Source organism: Macaca mulatta, chromosome 2 (assembly GCF_049350105.2).
Source record: "Macaca mulatta isolate MMU2019108-1 chromosome 2, T2T-MMU8v2.0, whole genome shotgun sequence".
Taxonomy (NCBI): Eukaryota; Metazoa; Chordata; class Mammalia; order Primates; family Cercopithecidae; genus Macaca; species Macaca mulatta.
In genome coordinates this window covers 116,566,544-116,592,731 of record NC_133407.1, presented here as the reverse complement: position 1 = coordinate 116,592,731, position 26,188 = coordinate 116,566,544, and the positions used below count along the sequence as shown (strand labels likewise).

The window sequence follows — 26,188 nt, the reverse complement described above, 5'->3', positions numbered from 1 at the left end:
GTGAAACCCCGTCTCTACTAAAAATGCAAAAAATTAGCCGGGCGAGGCGGCGGGCGCCTGTAGTCCCAGCTACTCGGGAGGCTGAGGCAGGAGAATGGCGTGAACCCGGGAGGTGGAGCTTGCAGTGAGCCGAGATCGCGCCATTGCACTCCAGCCTGGGCGACTAAGCGAGACTCTGTCTCAAAAAAAAAAATAAAATAAAATAAAAAATAAAATACAAACATTAGCTGGGTGTGGTGGTGGGCACCTGTAATCCTAGCTACTTGGGAGGCTGAGGCAGGAAAATCACTTGAACCCAGGAGGCGGAGGTTGCAGTGAGCCGAGATGGCGCCATTGCACTCCAGCCTGGGTGACAGAGCGAGACTCTGTCTCAAAAAAAAAAAAAAAAAAAAAGATTCTTTATAAATAAACTGTGTTCCTTCTTGAAGTAAATTTACTATTAATGGATTATTATCTATAGTAACAAAATGGTGAGAGCATTTTGGCAAGAGCAGATATAGTAATATAATCATTTTCTAGAATGTGAAAAAAGTTGATTCCAGCTAGCAGTGGATAGAAAAGTGAATTTAGCAGAAAACTCACTTCTGGTCTGTTTTGAACAACTTAGCCATACAACACCACTAAGAGTTATACTCAAGATGTAATATTGTTTTGCCAATTCTAAGTTTACCTGTTCCCTATTGTCCACTTAGAAGAGTGTACTCTTTAGGTGAAAGATTAAAGAATGATTACCCTTACCATTTTGAGTACAAATTAGTGCATAAATTGTAACTTAGCAAGTTTCATGAATGAATTGTACTGTCTCCACTTAGGGCTCATCACTGGAAATATTGATGAAAATATTTTCCATTGAAGCAGCAAGTGTTTTTGCCAACATTATTATCAAATCCAGTAGCTCCACAATTCCTAATGCAGATTTTCAGATGATTGTGATTGATCTTTTAGATGCTTTATTTTTCAAAAATTTTTTTTTTTTTTGGAGACGGAGTCTTGCTCTGTCGCCCAGGCTGGAGTGCAGTGGCGTGATCTCAGCTCACTGCAAGCTCCGCCTCCCGGGTTCACACCATTCTCCTGCCTCAGCCTCCTGAGTAGCTGGGACTACAGGTGCCCACCACCTCGCCCGGCTAGTTTTTTGTATTTTTTAGTAGAGAGGGGGTTTCACCGTGTTAGCCAGGATGGTCTCGATCTCCTGACCTTGTGATCTGCCCGCCTCAGCCTCCCAAAGTGCTGGGATTACAGGTGTGAGCCACTGCTCCTGGCCTCAAAATATGTTCTACGATTTGGGAAAGGTAGTATGAAATATTTATACTTTTTTATGGCTTTTTTTTTTGTATTTTTGTTATTAGTCTCTTTAGCATTGAGTTTTGAGAGATGTTAGCTTTTCAACTGTAAAGCAGGTGAAATACGCTCCAATCAGTATATGTTAATTTGTTATATTTATAGCTGAACTAGATTTGCTGGTGATGGAAATTGAGCCTGCAAAAACTAAAGTGTGTCTTCCATTTTCCCGTAATTGCATTACCTTGAATCATATGATATGTAGGCCCTAACCTTTGACTTTTGGGTTTGTTGGTCAGTGTTTTCCTATTACTAAAAGAAGCAAAGGATTAAGAGCACTCACTGCAAGGCACTTATGTCCTTTTTGGCAGCCACTGAATCTTGTCCATTTGCTGCCCAACTACTTAAATGCCTACTTCTTATTCACTGCCTTCAGTTTATATCTGTCCTTCTCTTTTTTTTTTTTTTTTTTTTTTGAGACAGAGTCTCGCTCTGTCGCCCAGGCTGGAGTGCAGTGGCCAGATCTCAGCTCACTGCAAGCTCCGCCTCCCGGGTTTACGCCATTCTCCGGCCTCAGCCTCCTGAGTAGCTGGGACTACAGGCGCCCGCCACCTTGCCCGGCTAGTTTTTTTTTTTTGTATTTTTTAGTAGAGACGGGGTTTCACCGTGTTAGCCAGGATGGTCTCGATCTCCTGACCTCGTGATCCGCCCATCTCGGCCTCCCAAAGTGCTGGGATTACAGGCTTGAGCCACCGCGCCCGGCCAATATATATATATATATCTGTCCTTCTCTTCTCAGCCACCCACATCATAGCCTCGGCTTCCACTACACAGCTGGAAATCTCTCCCAGAGGGTGCCTGTGACCTTTGCAGTGGAAAGGCCAATGTCCTTTCTTTTCTCAGTCTTTATTCTCTTGAATTTCCTTTCATGTTTGGGTTTGTCAGTGGTGCACTCCTCTTTGTGAGAGGAAGCTTTCTAGGTTTCCTACCTCTCAGTTTTTTCTCTACTTTATACAAAGTGGCTCATGCAGTGGCTGGCACATAGATGCTTAAAAAGTGTTAGTTCCTTTCTCTCTTTTTTTGTGGTCTCTCCTTCATTCTCTGTTCATTTCTCTGTGAGATTTTCTGATTAGTAGTTACCTGCAGTATGCCAGTTGATTTGTAAACCTACAATCCAACCTTTCTTATACTCTGTCATCTGACAACAGCCTGGTTTGCCGCTGATTCCAGGACTTCTTCACCTGGGTGGCCACTCTCATTACCCCAGAGTTCACTAGTCATGGTGAACGCACCAGTCTTTTACACTTCCCCCACTCCCAAACCTCAGTTCTTCTTAACTACTATCCCAGTATTATCAGTGACACCAGTATTTATTTTCCTTTTCACATGGTAGAATTTGGAGTCATCTTTGATTTTTCTGTCATTTCCTACTTTGAAATGTCTCTTAGGCTCAGTCCTTGTACACCATTCTGATGGCCACTTGTCTGCTTTAAGCCTACAGCATTTGATCTCTGGACTAGTCCAACACCTTCCTGCTGGTCAGCTGCTGGTCCTAACTGCCCTTTAATTGAGTATATGTCACCTGGCAGCTATAAGATACGGCACTCCTCAAGTCTTTCTGGTTTGGTGCCATTTGTGTACTATAGAACTTTTATGTATTATGTGCACTCTTCTGTGTGGCCTTGTTATCTATGCCAGCAGACTGATCCCTCCTGCCACCTTACACATGAGCATACTTTCCACCATGCCCCTTGCTGAGCTGGTGCCAGCCTCATGCCTGCCTTGGTACCCTTTGTGTGCTGCTTGGCCTGCCGGGAATGCCTTCCACCGTTTCCTCTACCTTTCCAAGGTTCTGTCTGTCCTTGAAGATGAAGTTTATGCCTTTCTTTTGGTAAAGCTGTTTGCAGCTATTTTGACTCACAGTTAACTCTCCGTTTTTTGGCAGCTAATTTTGAAAAGCCTTGCATTTCAGAAATTTCCCTAGTGATTCTGTCCATAACTGTAAAATCCTTTAGAGCAAGATTGAACTTCGTATTGGGCTTCCCCATCATCCCCCGGGAAGTACCACGAATAAAGGAGGTGCTCAGTAGTAGATGGAGACAAGTAGCTAGCAGGCTGGTAAAGAAGCATCGTAAATATGCTGGTTTTTAACTGTGTTGGTAAATACTGACTGGAAAACAGTTCCGAAGATATAGATACCAAATAGATGTTTTTGAGCTTAGTGGTCTTTTTTATCTGGTGTCATTTTGTTGATACGGTATAACAAATATTGTGGAATTAAAATTCAATGGAGAAGCTTTGGGCAAATTACCTTATTTAAACATGTTTTTAAAGTTAAGTTCTATATATACAGAGATGTTTGTCACTTAGTCAGCTACTGTAAAACAATACTAGGCTATAAATAACATGTCATTATAGAAAAACACACTGTATTTTGGTTGTACAAATTAAGTGAGTGTCATCTTACTTTGAAACATGGCTCCACAATTACCTCCTTGTGCATTTTCCCCATCTATATTGTATAAAGAACATTAATAAAATTTCTTGGATAATTTTCTTTCTGCCACTCACCTCCTCCTCCCTAAAGCATCTCTGGACTAGAAAGGGCTTACCAGCCCCACAGAGGGTTCAGTCAGGACCCATGAGCTACTTTCCCCTGGCCTGGCAGCCATGTTGTTCGGTCACTGCCCAGCCGCTCTGTTTGTTTTTTTTTTTTTTTGAGAATGGAGTCTTGCTCTGCCGCCCAAGTTGGAGGTGCAGTGGCGCGATCTCTTCTCACTACAAGCTCCGCCTCCCAGGTTCATGTCATTCTCCTGCTTCAGTCTCCCCAGTAGCTGGGACTACGGGCTCCCGCCACCGTGCCTGGCTAATGTTTTGCATTTTTTAGTAGAGGCGGGGTTTCACCATGTTAGCCATGGATGGTCTCAATCTCCTGACCTCCTGATCCGCCCGCCTTGGCCTCCCAAAGTGCTGGGATTATAGGCGTGAGCCACCGCGCCCGGCTGCTGCTCTCTGGATAGCTTTGTCTCCCTTTGTCCTCCCCTGGGATAGGTAACTCAGGCTTCCTGCCCCGCACCCCCTTGCACTCCCTGCAGTAGGAGCATTGAAGAGCCAGAATAGCTTTCTGGTTCTTCTCTCTTTACCCAAAGAAGTTTCACTTGCTTGTTTGTTAAGAATGAGAAAATCCGTTTGAATTTTTTTCTTTCTCCTTTACTACTGAAAACATTCTTCCTTTTCGTTATGATTGCTTGCTTTTAGCTCATTTCCCATTGGCTTGAGGCAAAGGAATCATGTTTTAAATCTCTGTAGCTGCTACATAGTAGACCATAGTATAGAAACTAAGTATAGTTGACCTTGAACAGCACAGGTCAAATCACATGGGTCCACTTTATGTGGATTTTCTTCTGCCTCTGCTACCCCTGAGACAGCAAGACCAACCCATCCTCCTCCTTCTCAGCCTACTCAGTGTGAAGACCATGAGAATGAAAACCTTTATGATAATCCATTCCACTTAGTGAATAGTAAATATATTTTCTCTTCCTTATAATTTTTCTAATATTTTCTTTTCTCTAGCTTATTTTGTTGTAAGAATACAGTATATAATACATATACAGAACGTGTTAATCCACTGTTTATGTTGTCAGTAAGGCTAGTCAGCTGTAGGCTATTAGTAAAGTTTTGGGGAGTCAAAAGTTATGTGCGGGTTTTTTCTTGTGATGATGGTTGGTAATCTTGACGCCTGTGTTGTTCAAGGGTCAACTGTAAATATTTGTTGAATGAATAAGTGATTCATGTGTTTAAAAACCAAATTTACTGAAAGAGTGAGGGATTATATTATCTAGCACCAGATTTCCTCCCTCCCTTATATTCTCCTGTATTCTCAGCAGATTAACAACTTTTGTTGTTCAAAATGAGGGTTTCTTTTTTTTTTTTGAGATGGAGTCTCTGGAGTACAGTGGCATGATCTCGGCTCACTGCAATCTCTGCCTCCCGGGTTCAAGTGATTCTCCTGCCTCAGGCTACCAAGTAGCTGGGATTACAGGTGTGTGCCACCAAGCACCGGGCTAATTTTTGTATTTTTAGTAGAGACAGGGTTTTACCCTGTTGGCCAGGCTGGTCTTGAACTCCCGACCTCAAGTGATCTGCCCACCTCGGCCTCCCAAAGTGCCGGGATTACAGGCATAAACCACTGTGCCCAGCCAAAAGTGGTATTCTAACTTCCCGTTTTTTCTTTTTTCATTTTCTTCCTTTTTATAGAGACAGGGTCTTGGTATGTTGCCCAGGTTGATCTCCAACTCCTAGGCTCAAGTGATCCTCCCACCTCAAGCCTTCTGAGTAGTTGGGATTACAGGCGTGAGCCACCATGCCTGGCTGGTATTCTTACTTTACAGAGTAGGATATCAAGACCCATAAGGGTAAAAAAAAATCTGGCCGGGCGCGGTGGCTCACGCCTGTAATCCCAACACTTTGGGAGGCTGAGGTGGACGGATCACGAGGTCAGGAGATTGAGACCATCCTGGCTAACACGGTGAAACCCCGTTTCTACTAAAAATACAAAAAATTAGCCGGGCATGGTGGCGGGCGCCTGTAGCCCCAGCTACTCAGGAGGCTGAGGCAGGAGAACGGAGCAAGTAAACCCAGAAGGCGGAGCTTGCAGTGAGCTGAGATCGCGTCACTGCACTCCAGCCTAGGCAACAGAGCGAGACTCTGTCTCAAAAAAAAAAAAAAAAATCTTCCTAGGGTCATGAAATTTGTATGTGATGAACTAGAGTTTGAAGTCAATGTTACTATATGTAAAGCCTGGTTTTTCTTTTTTGTTATGCAACACTGTTTTACACTGCTTCCCTAGTGACCAAATGGAAGACTTATTTAGTACTTCTACAAAGAGAACATTCTTGTTGGAAAGAATGTGTGTGTATATATTAAGATTGTATCCATTACTTTCATTTTGGAGAGATACTAATCATTTAAAATATTTTTGAAAACTTTTGAAACAGCCCAAAATAGAAAAGTTACAAGTACAGTAGAGAAAACTTCTGTTTTCTTCTCCAGAACCTTTGGCAATAAGTTGTCCACCTGATGCCCCATCACTCTGGAATTACCCTAGTGTGTGTATGTTTCCAGTGATAAGGACATTCTTCTACATAAATACAACATAACCATCAAAAGCAGGAAATTAATATTGACACATTATATTACCATCAAATACTCCTCAGACCCCCAATTCCCCATTCAAGTTTGACCAGTAGTCCCAATACCCTTCCAGCCTCTTTCCCCACTGCCTTTTTGTTTGTTTGTTTGTTTGTTTGTTTTGGACAAGCAAAGGATTCAGTTCAGATTCACATGCTTTGCATTTAGTTGCCAAGTCTTTCTCAGCCTTCTTTTGACTTTCATGGTCTTGATAGGTTGGAAATTATAAGCCAGTTGTTTTGTAGCCTGTCCCTTAATTTGGGTTTGTCTGATATTTTCTCATGATTAAACTCAGGTTGCATATGTTTGGCGGGAATATCGCAGAAATGATGCTTTGTCTCATCGCCTCCTAATAGGTGACATACAATTTCAATTTTTTTTGCATTTTTCCACTGCTAAATTATTCTTCCATTTGTAGTTAATTGGTATTTTATGGATAGGTACTTCCACACTATGTTAACTATCTCATTCTTCATCACATTTTCAATTTATTAATTTATATCAATATGAACTCATGTTTTTTATTTTAATCAATGAGCTATCATCTTTTATTATTTGTATTGATGCTTAAATTGTCTCAGATTTGGCCAGTGGGAGGCCCTTCAAGCTACTTCTTTTCTTTGTCCTTTTGACATGTCTCCATTATTCTTGGAGCATTTTCTTGTTTTCTGGCACAAGTGTTCTAGGCCAGAGTTTCTCAACTCTGGCACTGTAGGTACTCATATGTGTGGTTATTTGTCTCAGCATACATTTCATTCTGCAAAGAAACAGAACATGTTTGAAAAAATAATTAGCAAATGTTGACCTTTTTTGGTCCTAAGTCTAATATATCACTTAGAGTGACTTTTTGATACAACTGTGAAGGTGGCAGGCAGCCTGATATTCCTTTTTGTGTATTTTTCCTTTTTCCCACCTAGCGGGGGAAAAGAGGTCTTGTTTAGGAAGTGCTAAGTAGAGATATTAAAATTGTCAAAGCCTTTTGATTGTCAGAACAGTAATCTAAAACAAACACAAAAAGCCCCCAAACACTTTTAATTGATAAAGCATTTCAGTATCATTGAAACAAGAATGGGAGAGGGGATGTACTCCTCACCCATCTGTCACGTATTTAGTGAGCATATGTCTACTGGGATCAGGGACCATGGCTCTTCATGAGGCAGCCAGGGCTACAAGGGCAAACAAAATTCAGTGTGGTCCCTGCATACCCTCATGGAGCTTACAGTCTACTGGTTAAGAGACAGAACCATAAAATGAAACATGGAATGATGGTCATAAAAGGAACTGCCCAGAACAGCAATTCCTCACTTGTGAAATATAGCAAATGTTCTACTTTACAAATTGTTCTGAGGGTAAAAGGAGATTACATAAGCAAAAGTCCTTTGTAAACTGTGGAAGGTTACATAAATGAAGTACAGTCTTCCCTTGGTGTTTGCAGGGGATTGGTTCCAGGACTCCTCCATATCCAAAATTCATAGATGCTCAAGACCCTTATATAAAATGATGTAATATTTGGATATAATCTACACACATCCTCCTGTGTTCCTTTTTTTTTTTTTTTTTGAGAGGGAGGATTGCTCTGTCACCCAGGCTGGAGTACAGTGGCAGGATCTCGGCTCACTACAACCTCCGCCTCCCGGATTCAAGCGATTTTCCTGCTTCAGCCTCCTGAGTAACTGGGGTTACAGGCACGTGCCAACACGCCCAGCTAATTTTTGTATTTTTAGTAGAGACGGGGTTTCAGCATGTTAGTCAGGCTGGTCTTGAACTCCTGACCTCGTGATCCAGAAGCCTTCATTCACCTATGTAACGTGGGGCCTCCACTTTGATGCCAGCCAACACATACATGTGCTAAGCTGAAGCAGCCATCCCTGGAACCAGAAAGAATGAGAAGGGAACACTCTGGCCTCCCAAAGTGCTGGGATTACAGGCGTAAGGGATTACAGGCTGGACTCTTTTTATGATTGCTGAAGTAAACATCCCCTGAGAACTAACCTCCAGGCTCTTCCTCCCCCACTCCATCCTGAACATCAGTCTCTGATCTCTCTATATGTGTACTGCTGCTTACTTTCCTGCCATTTTAATCCCATTTAGGAGCCTTCAGTCTGAAGTTCAAACTCTTGATATATAAGGCCTCCAGGCTAACGCCAACCTAGCTTTCCAGTCTTCTCTTGTTACTTGCCTTGAAGTGACCTCTCACTATGCTCCTGCCAACAGGCTAATCAACTTCTTCAGGCAGCAGCTTGAAGGCAGAGTTCAATAAACTTGTTGGAGCCCAGCCACAGCATCTGCTGTGACTGCTCCTCCTCATCCCTCCTCCCAAGAACCTGCACTGCATAGTCCTGCCTGCCCCACCCAGAGTGCCCTTCTGGCTGGACCACAGGCTCTTTTGGAAGGCAGGTCTGGAATTACTACTGCCCCTTCATGTATGTCCACCCTCTCTTTGTCTTACAATTGGCTGAAGTGTTTCTGTGCAGCTGATTTTTCTGACCCATGTTCACATAGTTTACATCCCAGGTAGAAAAATAAAGATGACACAAAGGAGAAAAAATACCCCAGCCAAATTGGTCTAGTCACTGTGCCTGAAACACATATTGTGTGTTCTCATCTCTATGTTTTTGCTTTTATCCTCCTGCCTGGAATTCTCTTCCTCTTTTCTGTTTTTCAAAATTAAATCCAGCTGGGCACTGTGCCTCCTACTGGTAATCCCAACACTTTGGAAGGCCAAGGTGGGAGGATCATTTGAGGCCAGCAGTTTGAGACTAGCCTGGGCAACACAGTGAGACCCAATCCTGTGTCTACAAAAACAATTAGCAGGGTGTGCTGGCATGCACCTGTAGTCCTAGCTACTTGGGAGGATAAGGTAGGAGGATCATTTGTGCCCAGGAGTTTAAGGCTGTAGTGAGCTATGATTGTACCACTGCACTTTGGCCTGGGTGACAGAGTGAGATCCTGTCTCTTAAACAAACAAACAAAAAAACCACATGGCTTAAACCCCCCCTTCACTTTACTCCCATCGTGCGTACAGCCTATTGAGAGCATTTGGTAGTCATCATTTGCCATAGTAAGTTGCTGTTAGGTTTTTCCAACTGGCATGACATGCTCTCAAAGTGTAGGGACTGTATGTTAACATGTGTTTATATTTCCCATAGGTTTTTGCTCTTTGATAAGAAAAGTGACCTGACTACATTCAGACCAACTCCCAAGAATTTAAAAAGAACTCCTGACTTTTCAAAACTACAAAGCAATAAACTGAATTTACACTGGAAGAAAAAAATTATTAAGCTTTGTACTAATTGTGCATTTTGTGAAAAGTTACAGCTTATCTGACTTGTTTCTCCTCTCAGCAGAAGATAATCACCTTTGTATTGTGAATATTGTTGTCAAGAAGGAAGCCTCAAACTTGAGACAGTCGTGTTCCCTTCTCATTCTTTCTGGTTCCAGGGATGGCTGCTTCAGCTTAGCACATGTATGTGTTGGCTGGCATCAAGGTGGAGGCCCCGTGTTACATAGGTGAATGAAGGCTTCTGAAAGCTTTAGGGGCTTAAGATGGAGAACCCTGCATTTCTCTTTGTACACAAGAAGTTGTGTCTCAAAATTTCAGAAACCTATCATTTGGTTGTCTACCATAATTAAACGTGAAAATCAGAATAAAGCCGCCTAGGTCATTAAATGCAATTCTTTAGTTAAAAAAGAAAGAATGGCTGGGCGCGGTGGCTCACACCTGTAATCCCAGCACTTTGGGAGGTTGAGGCAGGGGGATCACGAGGTCAAGAGATCGAGACCATCCTGGCCAACATGGTGAAACCCCTTCTCTACTAAAAATACAAAAATTAACTGGGCGTGGTAGACAACCAAATGATAGATACAAATTACCTTCATGGTACTCAGGAGCCCTTCCTTCCTTCCTCCCTCCGTCCCTCCCTCCCTCCATCCCTCCCTCCTTCTCTTTTTTCTTTCTCTGTCTCTCTCTCTTCATCTCTCTTTCTTTCTTTTAGATGGAGTCTCGCTCTGTCACCCAGGCTGGAGTGCAGTGACACTATCTCAGCTTACTGCAGCCTCTGCCTCCTGGGTTCAAGCTATCCTCCCGCCTTAGCCTCCCAGGTAGCTGGAATTACAAGCAAGTGCCACCATACACTGGCTAATTTTTGTATTTCGAGTAGTTAATAGGGTTTCACCCTCAAACTCTTGACCTCAAATGATCCGCTTGCCTCGGCCAGGACCAAAAAGGGGGGAAAAACACCAAATAACTAGAAATCTTCATATAACTATCAGTCTTGGTTAATTTTAACTTACATTGTATTTTCTCATTGCTTTGAAACTTAATGAATATCATATGACTTGCTGAAAGAAAGAGGAGGCTGTTTTGAAAATTCCTGCTTCCAGTTTAAGCAGGCTGGTGCTGAGCAGGTGTTGAGTTTGTGGGCTCTTGAACCCAATGACTGTAGGGTTTTGGATGGTAGTCAGTGGCCTTGGACTGAGTTTAGCACCCACAAGACAGACTTCCAATTTTTGCTCGTTATTCATTACAGTTCACTGCGGCAGGTGTTCAATGAGCACTTAGTTTATTCAAATTAGACTGTGGAGAATACCTCCTAACTACAGAATACTGACATTATTATAACTTGAAATAATAACTTTGGGCCTGGATAGTTTTGCTTGTTTGTTAATTCAAGATACTGGGCTGGGTGATTTCTTTTTTTTTTTTTTTTTTGTTGAGACGAAGTCTCGCTCTGTCGCCCAGGCTGGAGTGCAGTGGCGCGATCTCGGCTCACTGCAAACTCTGCCTCCCAGGTTCACGCCATTCTCCTGCCTCAGCCTCCCGATAGCTGGGATTACAGGCGCCCACCACCATGCCTGGCTAATTTTTTGTATTTTTAGTAGAGATGGGATTTCACCATGTTAGCCAGGATGGTCTCGATCTCCTGACCTCGTGATCCACCCGCCTTGGCCTCCCAAAGTACTGGGATTACAGGTGTGAGCCATCGTGCCCAGCTGGGCTGGGTGATTTCTAAGCTCTCTTGCTTTTGTTATAATTCAGAAATGACACAATATGTAGTACACATATTTGAACTTTTAATAGGAAAAGCTGAACAACTCCATAGAAAACAAAATTTAAAACAGGCAATAATCTTTTCTTTCATTTGTGTGTGTGGGTGTGGGTGTGTGTGTGTGAGACAGGGTCTTCCTCTGTTGCCCAGGCTGGGATGCAGTGGCAGCATCAGTGCTCACTGCAGCCTTGACTTCCTGGGCTTACATGATCCTCCAGCCTCAGCCTCCCCAGGTAGTCGTGACCACAGTCATGAGCCACCATGCCTGGCAAATTTTTTACAATTTTTTTTTTTTGGTAGAGATGGGATCTCCCATCTCCCTATGTTTCCCAGGCTGGTCTCAAACTCCTGGACTCAAGTGGTCCTGCTTTGGCCTTCTAAAGTGCTAAAATTTACAGACATGGCCACCGTGCCTGGCTTTTTCTACACTTGTTTCTTTCCTTAGCTAGAGTAGTGTGGTTCCTGTATTAGAAATGAAGAGCTGTTTGCTGGTGAGAGCACAGTAAATGTGAGCTGCCATCTACTTACTACTGGATTCAAGATACTTGAAAGCAAAACTCTTCTGTTCGGGGATGACCTGAGGATGTAAGAACAATTAAGAGTGATGGAACTTTTTCTTTTTTTTGAAGAGTTGGAGTCTCACTCTATCATGCAAGCTAAAGTGACACACGATCATGGCTCACTGCAGCCTTGAACCTCTGGGCTCAAGTATTCCTTCTGTCTCAGTCTCTCTAGTAGCTAGGACTACAGGTGTGAACCACTACACCTAGCTAACTAAAAGAAAATCTTTTTTTAAGACACAGGGTCTCACTATGTTGCCCAGGCAGAAAGAACTTTAATATTTATATGTACTTGTTTATGTAGTGTAGAACCTTCCCTCCCATGTTGATGTTACTAATTTGGGAAAGAAAAGGGGTTGATGACCGCTTGCAAAGAATTGTGCCCTTGGAATTTTGTGTTTTTTTTTTTTTTTTTTTGACTTGTTAGGGAGAGTGTCAAACATATATAAAAGTAGACTAAACAGTGAGATGAACATCCAAATAACCATTATTCAAAGATTGCTTCTATAATAAACTCAAAGCCAATGCTGTTTCATCTGTACCCACACCCATTTCTTCTTTTCATATTATTTTTTTCATTTTAAGCATCCAACCACCTATTAGTAGACATTTGAGTATTAAACCATTAAAAAACTTGTTGTAATTAATACCCTTTTTTGCTTTGTGGTCTTGTGTGAGTTTTTTAAAGATAAATTTTTAGAAGGGGTGTTGGGTCAAAGAGCATGCATTATGCATGTTTTAGTTTTTGTAAATTTCTTCTGTTTTTGAGATGTCATCATACTGCTTTCCAACAAACCTGTACTAATTTACGTTTTTGCTGAGTTCTCACTTTTGGTCTTTCACCTAGAATCACTGTTTGCCTTCTGTCTTTTATATATGTGTATATGTGTAATATATGTATATATAGGCATATATATGTATGTATATAGTCCCGTCTGAAACATTTGAGGCTCTATTGCAGACATTATGACCCAGTACTCTTAATAGTTTACCGTACATCTCTAAGAATAAGACATTTTCCTCATGTAATTGTGTGATCATAATACAGTGATCACACTTTTAAAACTTAAAAAAAATCCAAATATCAGGTTGTTTTATTGGTAAATATTTTAGTATGCCAAACATTAAGTACTCTTTGTTGTTGAAATATAAACAAAATACTATTTTTTTAATGCTTTCAAAGAGGAAGGCATTGCAAAAAAAAGTGGCTTAAGAGAAAAAACATTACAAAGGGAGGAATAAAACCAAAGTGTCATGTATGATGCTTAAAGCAGTGAGTAAATAAAAATCTAAAAAAATTTAAGAGTAGGCTGGGCACGGTGGCTCACACCTGTAATTCCAGCACTTTGGGAGGCTGAGGCAGGCGGATCATGAGGTCAGGAGATTGAGACCATCCTGGCTAACATGGTGAAACCCCGTCTCTACTAAAAATACAAAAATTAGCCGGGCATTGGTGGCACATGTCTGTAGTCCCAGCTCCTCGTGAGGCTGAGGCAGGAGAATCACTTGAACCCGGGAGGCGGAGGTTGCTGTGAGCCGAGATTGTGCCACTGCACTCCAGCCTAGGTGACAGAGCGAAACTCTATCTCCAAAAAAAAAAGTAAAAACTTCCAAGATGCTTTCATGCCATGGGTCATGGGGTCCCCCTGCTTGGTCTGTAGAGCTTGGGGTCCCATCAGGCAGAGGGGTAGGCACTCGCTGTGCCTCCTACCCTGCTGCCTGGGTGGAAACATAACATGGCACAGGATGAGTTGGGGCTCACCCTCCTCAGGGAGTCATGGCAAGTGGCCACTGATGTGGCCCACTCCCCTCATGATCTTTGGCCAGTGACACCCACAGCAGTGGTTGGGGGCAAGGACACGAACTCCTGTATTCTGGAGCCCTTGAGCATAGCATCAGGGTGTGGCTTCCCCTCTGGAAGCTGGAGGGATACAGCAAGAGAGCACTGACCAAGGCTTTTTGCCCCCCCCTGCGATGTCCGGAACTCCATGACTTTCCCAGTGCAACCCGGAAGCAGTTCTCCCAGAATCCAGCCTCCCTGCCCCACCCTGGAATGCAGGGCCAGGCCCAGGACTTGCTGTGGCGCGTGGGTGGCTCCTCCCCGCAGGCCTGGTCAGAGGAGGTGGGGCGCTGGCTCCTTTCCCAGCCTGCAGGCCGGTGTCCACGGCTGCGCTTGGCCTCCCTCATGTAGGGTTCCAGAAGCCTTTGGTGGTCTGCTTATTCATCTTCACCCCGGGAACGCCCTGGCCCAGCAGCCAGTCGTGAGGTCCTTGCGCGGCCTGGCTGGCCCTGGAACCAGAGCAGGCCGCTGTTGGCGAAGATCTGGATCTCCATGACGGCCTTTGTACTGGGCCCTTGATCAGTAGACGCCGGCGCAGGCCCTGGGCGAAGAGCACGTCCTCTGGCGTCCCTGGCTTACGCATGGAAGACAAGGGGTAAGAGGAGGTGGAGGGGCCGAGGGCGGCTCATGGTAGAGCCAGTGTAGTATCCAGCTCGCGTGCCAGCTGACTGCTCCCTCCATGGTGGTCGATGGCCGGCAGGGCAGCTCCGCGGGTGCCAGGCCATCAGTAGCCAGGTGAGCAGCGCTGCACAGCCATCGCCCTACAGGCCCTTGCAGTGGTAGCGGAAGACGTTGTGGACCAGCTCCCCAGGGTTGAGGGACAGGGCTGGCCCCTTGTTCATACGCCCACAGGACCCAGATCACAAGCTCGTTGGGGTTCTGCCTGAACCGCCGAGATGACGAGGAGCAGAACCAGTGTAGTACGAGCAGAACCAGTCCCTCGGTCCAGGTGGGTGGGCGCTGGCGCTTTCTTAGCCATGGCTGCAGCCACTCCTAGGTAGGAAACAGTAGAGACACTGGAGGGACCCTGCGAGAGCGAGAGCTATGGCTGGGCCCTTCAGCACCTGGGGGAACCACCACGATGGGGGCATGGTGGGTGGCCCTCAGCTTGAAGTTGCACCCAACCTTTACTCTCTCCAAGGCGTTAGCAAAATAATATTATTGATCTACACTTTTTCTTTTCTTTTATGAGACAGTCTTCCTCTGTCGCCCAGGCTAGAGTGCAGTGGCTCACTGCAAGCTTCGCCTCCTGGGTTCACGCCATTCTCCTGCCTCAGCCTCCCGAGTAGCTGGGACTAATGGCGCCCGCCACCACGCCCGGCTAATTTTTTGTGTTTTTAGTAGAGACGGGGTTTCTCCATGTTAGCCAGAATGGTCTCGATCTCCTGACCTCGTGATCCGCCCGCCTCAAAGTGCTGGGATTACAGGCGTGAGCCACCATGCCCGGCCTGATATACATTTTTTCTTATGAACACTGGAATTTATGCAGAGCTCAGTTCCCATTGTTACACATGGTATAATTTAAAAAATTTTCTCGTACAACATTGTGAATGTCGTTAATGCCACAGAACTATACATTTAAGGTGATTAGAATGGTAAATTTTATGTGTATTTTACAATAAGAATAAATTTTAAAAATATTGTTTATAGGATCCAAATGACCAACACGTTGATAAGTTTTATTGAAACATATTTTATATCGTAAGTGACCTGCTTGATGAATTTTAGTAATTGTATAGAGTTATGCAACCATCATCACCATTTAGTTTTAGAACATTTTATCACCCCCAAAATGTGGTCGTTTACAGACAATGCATCTCGATTCCGGGAAACCACTCATGTATTTTCTGTACCATTTTGCCTTTTCTAGAAATTTCACACAAATAGAATCATCCAATATGTAGTCTTTTGTGTCTGGCATGTTTCATACATGCGTGAAGTTTTTGAGATTCATCCTTGTTATTGCATGTATCAGTAGTTTGTTTTTATTGCTGAGAATAATCCCCCCCCCCCTTTTTTTGAGATGGCGTCTGGCTCTGTCGCCCAGTCTGGAGTGCAGTGGCGTGATCTCGGCTCACTGTAAGCACCGCCTCCCGGGTTCACGCCATTCTCCTGCCTCAGCCTGCCGAGTAGCTGGGACTAAAGGCGCCCGCCACCGTGCCAGGCTCATTTTTTTGTGTTTTTAGTACAGACAGGGTTTCACAGTGTTAGCCTGGATGGTATCGATCTCGTGACCTTGTGATCTGCCCGCCTCGGCCTCCCAAAGTGCTGGGAGAATAATTCCATTGTATAGATGGGTAAAACATTTTGTTTATCCATTCCCCAGTTTATGGACATTTGGGTTATTTCTAGTTCTTAGCAGTGAACACTTGTGTTAAAGTCTTTATGTGGCTGTTTTCATTTCTTTTTGGTGATCCCCAAGAGTGGAATTGCTCGGTTGTATGATAAGTCTGTTTAGCTTTTTTTTTTTTTTTGAAACGAAGTCTTGCTCAGTCGCCCAGGCGGGAGTGCAGTGGCGCGATCTCGGCTCACTGCAAGCTCCGCCTCCCGGGTTCCCGCCATTTTCCTGCCTCAGCCTCCCAAGTAGCGGGGACTACAGGCGCCCGCCATGATGCCCAGCTAATTTGTGTGTGTGGGTTTTTTTTTTTTTTGTTTGTTTTGAGATAGAGTCTTGCTTAGTCACCCAGGCTGGAGTGCGGTGGCGTGATATCGGCTCACTGCAAGCTCCGCCTCCCGGGTTCCAGCCATTCTCCTGCCTCAGCCTCCCAAGTAGCTGGGACTACAGGCGCCTGCCATCACGCCCAGCTAATTTTTGTGTTTTTTTGTTTTGTTTTATTTTGGTTTTTTTTGTGAGATAGAGTCTTGCTCAGTCACCCGGGCTGGAGTGCGGTGGCGCGATCTCGGCTCACTGCAAGCTCCGCCTCCCGGGTTCCCGCCATTTTCCTGCCTCAGCCTCCCAAGTAGCGGGGACTATAGGCACCCGCCATCGCGTCCGCCATCACTCCCAGCTAATTTGTGTGTGTGTGTGGTTTTTTTTGTTTTTGAGATAGAGTCCTGCTCAATCGCCCAGGCTGGAGTGCGGTGGCGCGATCTCGGCTCACTGCAAACTCCACCTCCCGGGTTCCCGCCATTCTCCTGCCTCAGCCTCCCGAGTAGCTGGGACTACAGGCGCCCGCCACTATGCCCGGCCAATTTTTTGTATTTTTAGTAGAGAAGGGGTTTCACCGTATTAGCCACGATGGTCTCGATCTCCTGACCTCGTGATCCGCCTGTCTCTGCCTCCCAGAGTGCTGGGATTACAGGAGTGAGCCACCGCGCCTGGCCTATGGTTAGCTTTTTAAGAAATTGCCGAACCATTTTCAAAGTGTCTGTACCATTTTTACGTTTGCGCGAGCATTGTATGAGGACTCGCTTCTACATCCTTATTAAACTTCGTATTGTTCGTCTTTTAGCCATTTTAGTTGGTGTCTGATGATACTTCATTGTGGTTTTAATTTGTATTTCCCTAGTGACTAATTATCTTTTCATGTGCTTATTTGCCATTCATATATTTTCTTTGCTGCAGTACCTATTCAAATCTTTTGCTCATTAAAAAAAATTGGATTGTTATACGGGTGTGGTGGCTCATGCCTGTAATCCTAGCACTTTGGGAGGCTGAGGCGGGCAGATCGCTTGAGCTCAGGAACTTGAGACCAGCCTGGGTAACAGGTGAAACTCTGTCTCTACTAAAAAGAATACAAAAATTAGCTGGGTGTGGTGGCGTGCGCCTCTAGTCCCAGCTACTTGGCAGGTCTGAGGCAGGAAGATTGCTTGAACCCAGGAAATTGAGGCTGCAGTGAGCCAAAATGGTGCTACTGCACTGCAGCCTAGTGACCAGAGCGAGACCCTGTCTCAAAAAAACAAAAACAAAAAACAAACGAACAAACAAAAAAATTGGATTATTTATTTTTAAGAGCTTTTTGATACAAATCCGTATTAGGCATATGTTTGCAAAAAATTCTCTTTTTAAGCCTCTGGCTTGTCTTTTTTCTTCATTGTGTCTTTGAAGAGCGAAAGTTTTTTTTTTTTTTTTTGAGACAGAGTCTCACTCTGTTGCCCAGGCTAGACTGTAGTGGCGCGATCTTGGCTTACCGCAACCTCCGCCTCCCAGGTTTAAGTGATTGTCCTGCCTCAGCCTCCTGAGTAACTGGGACTACAGGCACGTACCACTGTGCCTGGCTAAGTTTTGTATTTTTAGTAGAGATGGGGTTTCGCCATGTTGGCCAGGCTGGTCTCAAACTCCTGACCTGAGGTGATCCTTCCACCTCAGCCTCCCAAAGTGCTAGGATTATAGGCGTGAGCCACTGCGCCTGGCCTGAAGAGCAAACGTTTTAAACTTTGATACAGTCCCAATTTATTGTTTGTGCTTTTTCTGGTGTCATGTTTTAAAGTTACTTGCCATGCTGGGTGCAGTAGCTCACACTTGTAATCCCAGGACTTTGAGAGGCTGAGGCAGAAGGATCACTTGAGTTCAGGAGTTTGAGACCAGCCTGGCAGCATAGTGAGACCACTTCTCTACAAAACATACGCAAAATTAGCAAGGCATGGTGGCATATGCCTGTAGTCCTAGCTACTCAGTAGGCTGAGATGGGAGGATTGTTTGAGCCCTGGAGGTCAAGGCTGCAGTGAGCAGTGATCGTGCCACTGCATTCCAACCTTGGCTACAGAGCAAGACCCTGCCTCAAAATAAAAATGAAAATTATTTGCCAGTCCAAGCTCAGAAAGATTTTCTATTTTCTTTTTCTGGATATTAAAAAATATTGGCTCTTACATTTAGGTTTATGGTCCATTTTGAGTTTTTATGTATGGTGTGAGGTAAGGTTGAGGTTCATTTTTGTCCATGTGGGTATCCAGTTGTTTCTGTACAATTTATTGAAAATACTATCCGTTTTCCATTTCCATTGAATTACCTTTGGCATCTTTGAATCTTCTAGTCCGTGAATATGGTATGCCTCTCCATTTATTTAGGTTTTTTTTTAGTTAACTAAGCCATATTTTCCAGTTTCAGTGTATCAGTGTACAGGCTTTTCTTTTCCTTTGTTTCCTTTTTTTTTTTTTTTCCTTCCTTCCTTCCTTCTGCTACAGTGAATAGATTTTTTTCAAATTGTTTTTAAAATTTCATTTTAAATTTCTTTTAACCTATAGTGTCCTTCTCAATTTCTTGCTCTTTTTTTCTTTCCAATTTATTTGATAAAACCAGGTAGTTTGTCTTACAGCTTTTCCAGAGTTTGATTTTGCTGATTGGCTCACCATTGTGGTGTTTAACATGTTCCTCTAGGCCAGCACGGTGGCTCATGCCTGTAATCCTAGCAATTTGGGAGGCCAAGGTGGGCAGATCACCTTAGGTCAGGAGTTTGAGACCATCCCGGCCAACATAGTGAAACCCCATCTCTAGTAAAAATATAAAAATTAGCTGGGCGTGCTGGTGCATGCCTGTAATCCCAGCTACTTGGGAGGCTGAGGCTGGAGAATTGGCTTGAATCCAGGAGGCAGAGATCGTGGTGAGCCAAGATGGCCCCACTGCACTCCAGCCTGGGCCACAAAGCGAGACTCCGTCTCAATAAACAAACAAACAAACATGTTCCTCTAACTTCTCTGTGGTGTTTAGAAGCTCAATCAGATTCAAGTTTGATTTTTTTTTTGAAAGATAGTTTAATAGTTGGTGTTGTGTTCTTCCATTAGGAGGCACATAATGTTTTAGGTTGTCTCTTATGATTCATGTAAGTGTCTGTTTTTGATGGTCAACACCTAGATCAGTAATTTAATAGAGATTCTGTCATTCCTTCATCATTTATTAGCTGGAATAGTTTTATAAAAAGAAACTTGCCCTTATCTTCTGTTTTGTGACCAGATGGCACAGTTGTGTGTGATCTCTTTAGTTACAAATGCAATGACTTTGTTAACAAGTAGGTATTTTTTCTAATGCATTATTTCCCAGTTTAATTGGTAAGCAGTTTGAACTTACTAGCAGGTTGAGGATTTGTCTGCTGTTGTTTTCCTCTGCAGTAATGGCTTACGAAGAAACCGTTCTATTGGAAACTGTCTGAAAGTGTTCTACTTGTATTATAAAGATGTGCTTTACAGGCCTAGACTGTACATATCCTGAATTACTGCTTTCTAGGAGCAAATTACAGTTTTGACCTTTTCCCGGTGTAGTATTTTGTAATGAGTGTATAATAATTGGTTGCATTTTTTTTATTTTTTATTTTTTAGCTTTGACTTATGGTGCTTCTATCTCTCACACTGTTGTATTGTTATAAAAGGATTTTCTGTTCTTTCCTTGATCTTCAGTATAAGTAAGAAAAGTTAAAAAATTGACATAAATTATACTGAGCTCTTGCTATTTTACTGTTATTATTTTTCTTTTGTATCTTGTTAACTCTGTTTTCAGAATTTTTGTATGGGATTTCCCCCCCCCCTTTTTTTGGCTGTCAGTGTATCTGTTTTAAATACTGTCACAGTAACTTTGTAGTGTTTTCTACATAGTTGTACCTCCTACTGGGAGTTACATGTAGCAGATGCTTAGCATGGTCAGGGCTAAGTGAATGAGTGGGGTCGGGGATAGGGAAGGTTGATACACTAATTGATTAGCCTAGAATTATCCCTTAAAGGTATAGAAATTTACTGCCAGCACATAAGGATTATGTGTTTTATAAAGTAACTGCTGCGAATATAGCAGGCATTTAAACAGTATAGCAGAACAGGTAGTCTGTGCTAGATGTAAAATAGGTCAAATTTTGAAGTAATTTGGTTTAAAATGGACTTTTACGTGTAATATAATGTATAAGATGGAATAGCTTTGCTATCAATAAAAAGTACTACTCAAGAAACGTGTAACTAAACATGTCCGTTTAGCATATGGACTACACAGTGCAAAAACTACATGTTGTTTATGGGGTTTTGGTTGAAATTTATAAGTGTTAAGGCTTTTGCATAGAAAAAAAATTTTCCTACCCTTTTTACCCACTCTATGTACTATTTTTTGAGCTATTTTAAAAAAACCTGATATAGCATTATATTTTCAGAAATTGGGAAATCTTTAAATAATTTAGTTTTCTTGGCCCCCTTTTAAATTAAAGGATGAGTATGATAAATAATGAGTGTTGAGACTCCAATTCTATCTAACTAGCTGCCAGAACTACTCCTGATCAGTTTCATTCAGACAGAATTTGCAAGCTCACCACTGTCAGGCACAGTGTAAAATCACAGAGAAAGATGAAGGTGGGGCCCAGACCCTGAGGAGCAGGTAGGCCTGAATCACTCTAGGTGAAATGCTCTTCTAGAGGGTCCCACAAAATGCTGTGGTAGTTTTGAAGGGAGAGAATGGAATTCTCCATGGGAATATATATTTATTGTTTCCTTTACATTGTGGAGTGTGCTAACCCACCTATGATTTCCCTTAGTTTTTCCTTCTGAAAGATGATCTGCTTTTATAAAATGATTGGTTAGTTTAAGGAAACATACTGAGGAAGGAGAATTTTTTGTTCCATTAAGACTGATTACCAAGATCTCAATATCAAAGTCTAATTAACTGAGCAGATTTACCCATGACCTGGTTTGCCTAGTCACAGAAATACACAATATAAAGCAGAAATCAAAATCACTTTAACATTTTAATTTATTATTTTTTAAAAAAACTTTATTTTAATTTTTGTGGCTACATAGAGGTGTATATATTTATGGGGTATGTGAGATGTTTTGATACAGACATACAATGTGTAATAATCACATAGTGTAAAATAAAGGCATCCATCTTCAAACACGTATCCTTTGTGTTATAAACAATACTTTATTCTTTTGTATTCTGTTTTGGACTACAGATAAACTGGAATGTATTTTAGAGGAGAGACTAGGAAGGTGAAGCAACTCAGGACCTGTTTAGGAAGAACAGTTGATGAACGTTAGTTCTCTCAGCTATATAAAGGGCTTTGTGTGAGTGAATGAGCGCAGACTTGTTCTCAGTGGGCAACAGAATGGTTAGAAGCCATAGGGACTTGGCAGCAGGTTAAAGACAGACTTTGTGGCGGAGCTGCTTAGAAGTGGAATAGATTATCCTAGAAGGTAGTCGTGGGGAGTTTTTTGTCATTGATGGTGTTGGAACACAGAAACGGACAACCTCCTCCTTGGGGATGGATGATGTGTTAGTCATTTGTGCTGCTATGACAGAACACCTGAGACTCAGTAACTTGTGAATAATAGAAACTTATTTTCTCACTATTCTGGAGTCTGAGAAATCCAAAATCAAGGTGCTGGCAGATTTAGTGTCTGGGAAGTTGTCATTCCTCATTGATGGTGCATCCTCACGTGGTGGAAGGCAGAAGGGAATGTGAGAGCAAGAAGGGGCAGGCAGCTCTCAGAAGCTTCTTGTAATGGCATTGATCCAGTCACTTCCTGAAAGGCCCCACACCTTAATACTGTCGTATTAGGAATTAAGTTTCAACGTGCAGGCTGGGTGAGGTGACTCGTGCCTGTAATCACAGTACTTTGGTAGGCCGAAGTGGGTGGATCACCTGAGGTCAGGAGTTCAAGACCAGCCTGGCCAACGTGGTGAAACCCCATCTCTACTAAAAATACAAAAATTAGCCAGGCGTGGTGGCACGTGCCTGTAGTCACAGCTACTCGGGAGGCTGAGGCACGATAATTGCTTGAACCCAGGAGGTAGAGGTTGCAGTGAGCTGAGATTGTGTCACTGCACTCCAGCCTATGCAACATGAGCGAAACTCCATCTCAAAAAAAAAAAAAAAAAAAAAAAAAAGAAGTTTCAACATTTGAATTTTGGGTAGACACAACATTCAAACCACCGCAGGTAGGGAAGAATTCTCTAGAGAAGCACTATAGGGTAATGGAGAGCTGTTGTTATTTGTGGAAATGTTGGCACATGGTAATGGTGTGTACCACAGAACTGTTGAGGACTGTTGGACTGGGTGTTACTTACTGAAGTTTTTTGTAACTTTTAGAGTCACCAGCCTCAGTTATTCAGTGAAACAAAGAGCGATTTAAAAAAATCATCCAGGCAGCTGGCTTAATGTATGTAAAAGTGCAGTGCTAGGTAGTTGCTGAAGATACTATGCAGACGTTTGCAAATGAGACAGTAATGTGGGTGTAAAGTAGTTATTTGGGAAAAAATGAACAAACAAAAAATGTTTATATGTTGAACTTCATTACTCATCATTTGAAGTGAAAAAATTATTCTCTTTATACTTCACCCCACTTCATTAATATCTCTCTAAAATTGCAAGGTTGACATCACCCCATAGTAGTAATATCTGTTCATTAGGTTTATTTCCTTGCTTTATGCATAATGTCTGAATTCCCAAGGCCAAAACTTCTTAGTTTTGATAATAGTATTTGTTAAAGTTGAGAAAACTTTTCCTTCCTTCCTTCTTTCCATCCATCCTTCTTTCCTTCTTCTCTCCCTCCCTTTCCTTTCTTTCTTGCTCAGCTCTTTCTTGACATTTTCAAATATTAAGGTGGCTCTTTGAAGTTTAGCTGTCCAACAATCTGAATTTGTTTGACATTTTGTTAAAGATTCCGAGAAAAGTAGTCTTCTGGTGTTTGAATGGCTTATTGATTTTTTTTCTTTAAAGATTGCTTTGAGGTGAGTTTGAAGTAAACTTAAGACATTGGATAGTTAGATTTGACATTAAGTCTCTTTAAGCATTTGGTTTTGGTTTCCAAGTCAGGAAGGGCTGAGTGTCCTGTCATCTGACTCTGTGTCACAAAATTCCAAACTTGATGTGGCTGAGCCTGTGATACTCTTCAAAATACCATTTTGGAGGAATTTAATGTGAGTTTATCAACTGAGTCGAGTTGTCTTTTATACTTTAATAGAGAATAATACTGCATTTATCTCACATCCTATAAGACAAAACTGAGGAAAAACCTTTTAATGACTTCAGGTGTATGCTTTGAGTTATTTTTACCTTTATGATGATGTTTTTCCTGAGTGAGTGGTTGTGTTTTGACCAACTAAGCCCATTTATTTTTTGAACAGTTTAAATACAACAATTAAAATAACAACCCCTCCCAAGAAAAATTCTCAAAGACAACTAGCCTTTGGAATATATCCAAACAGTTTTAATAGATGGTGCTGGAAATTTTTTCCCTTTGAAGGAGACATTAGTAACCAATTTTCCGCCTCAAGCCTACCTTTTGCATTGTTAATTTGCAAATAATGAACTTTTAAATTCTTGTCAGTCTGTTTGGATGACTTCAGGCACCTGTCTGTTTCAATGATAGTTTTGTCCAAGACTGAAATAAGTTATACATTATGTAAACACTATTTTTTTCTTTTCTTATTTATTTTTTTTTTTTTTTGAGATGGAGTCTAGCTCTGTCGCTAGGCTGGAGTACAGTGGCGCAATCTCGGCTTACTGTACCCTCTGCCTCCCGGGTTCAAGCAATTCTCCCGGCCTCCCAAGTAGCTGGGACTACAGGCGTGCGCCACCATGCCCAGCTAATTTTTGTATTTTTAGTAGAGACAGAGTTTCACCATGTTAGCCAGGTTCTCAATCTCTTGACCTCATGATCTGCCCGCTACAGCCTCCCAAAGTGTTGGGATTACAGGTGTGAGCCGCCACCACACCTGGCCTTATTTTTTTCTTATAAAACATGAACATTAGTAGGAATAGGAAGAGTTTTATGGAAGGCACGTTTCTTTCTTTTTTTCTTTCTTTCTTCCTTTCTTTCCTTTCTGTCCTTTCTGTCCTTTCTTTCCTTTCTTTCCTTTCTTTCCTTTCTTTTTTTTTTTTTTTGAGATGGAGTCTGGCTCTGTCAGCCAGGCTGGAGTGCAGTGGCGCGATCTCGGCTCACTGCAAGCTCTGCCTCCCGGGTTCACATCATTCTCGTGCCTCAGATTCCCGGAAGGCATGTTGCTTATAACACATGAAAACATGACCATTAGTAGCATAGTATTATTAAGGATTGAAAATTATACCAATAATTTTGTACTAAGCACTGTAAAGTGGAGTTGGTAAGTCCTAATCTTAGAAAACTGGCCACCTTTGTAATATTGCATTTAAGTTCACAAAATAATAATTTAGTGGTAGGAAAGAAACCGAATAATTTTTAAGGAAAGAATAGAAAAGTGGAGAAAAGAAATCCGGAAGAGGAATCTTTCTGTTTGACAGGTATAGAGATTTAACTGAAAATTTCTATATATTTAACATAGATACTTTTGGCTTTCAGAGAATGTTTACGTATGTTAGATTGAAAGATGTGGGGGTACTGAAGTCTATAAAAGCAACTATTGAGGTGTGACTAGGGTCTAATACTAACCAAATAGAAGGCTGCCAAGTGTCCTGCTGCTCTTTGGAAATAACAGGTAAGTAAGTAGACTGCTATTCTGCCAGTTAGGGTTTTGGTTTTACATCTTGCATATGAGTCTGTTTAGATTCCGAATTAATTATCATAACCTAGGCTGGTTTTTTCCTCGTGTCTATTTAACTTTTTGTGCCAAATTATTTTACAGATTTAATGTGTTATGTAGTACATCTCTAGTAGTGACCAGAGATTTACTCCTTTTTTGGAAGCACTTATTTTAAAAGCTCCTGAAGAGTTAGTTGTTTTGTGTTCTAAATAATTTATACTTTTTCTGAATAACTAATACTTGTTCATTGTATCATTGTTGTTAAATGTTCAGCACGCCTCTTAGGTATTGGCTCAGGGTTTTGCAGCAGACATTCACCATGGTGTTTCCCCAAGGATGCCCTTGCAGCAGCATTACCCTGGAGTTGGGAGGCGTTCTTGAGGGACAGATTCTTGAGGGACAGATTCTTGAGGGACAGGTTCTTGAGGTGTTCTTGAGGTACTGACCTGTATGGTTGCCTGTAATGATTTTTGAGGGGTGGTAGCCTATCCAAAAGTTCTCAGTATTTATAACTGATGATCTAGTTCTTGTAGGGTCTTAAACTTAAAAACATTCCAGTGAATTAATTGTACAGCATATGTATCTATAGTCTAGGCATCTTAAAATTCCAACATAGAGCTTTTAAAAATGCTTGTATGTTTAATGTAACAATACAAAGCAGCAAAATCCCCAGAGCATCCTGCCTTATAATCATGAGTTAATAAAGTTTGGTGAGTGATTGGACCTCCCAAGGGTCTCTCTAAGTTAACCACTATAACTTCCCCTCAGCCCTCTTCTGGTTTGAGGCAGAGCCTCTTACTCCCTTGGGGAAAGACTTTGTTTTTTATGCTTTCGTGATGATTCTGACATTTTTGATGATGGCTGT

General features: G+C 42.4%; 1 protein-coding gene across 15 annotated transcripts in view; it reads left to right on the top strand.

The window, feature by feature from the left end:
- The window catches only part of SFMBT1 (Scm like with four mbt domains 1), a 150,833-nt gene that overhangs the window by 36,719 nt on the left and 87,926 nt on the right, over positions 1 to 26,188 (top strand). Inside the window, exon 1 of one of the 15 annotated variants that reach the window (XM_077993132.1) lies at positions 23,663 to 23,742. The exons of the other annotated variants lie outside the window; for them this stretch is intronic. The gene's annotated coding sequence lies outside the window, so the exon portion shown is untranslated. Of the gene's footprint in view, positions 1 to 23,662; positions 23,743 to 26,188 lie in introns of those variants that run through there. 15 annotated transcript variants of the gene reach the window in all.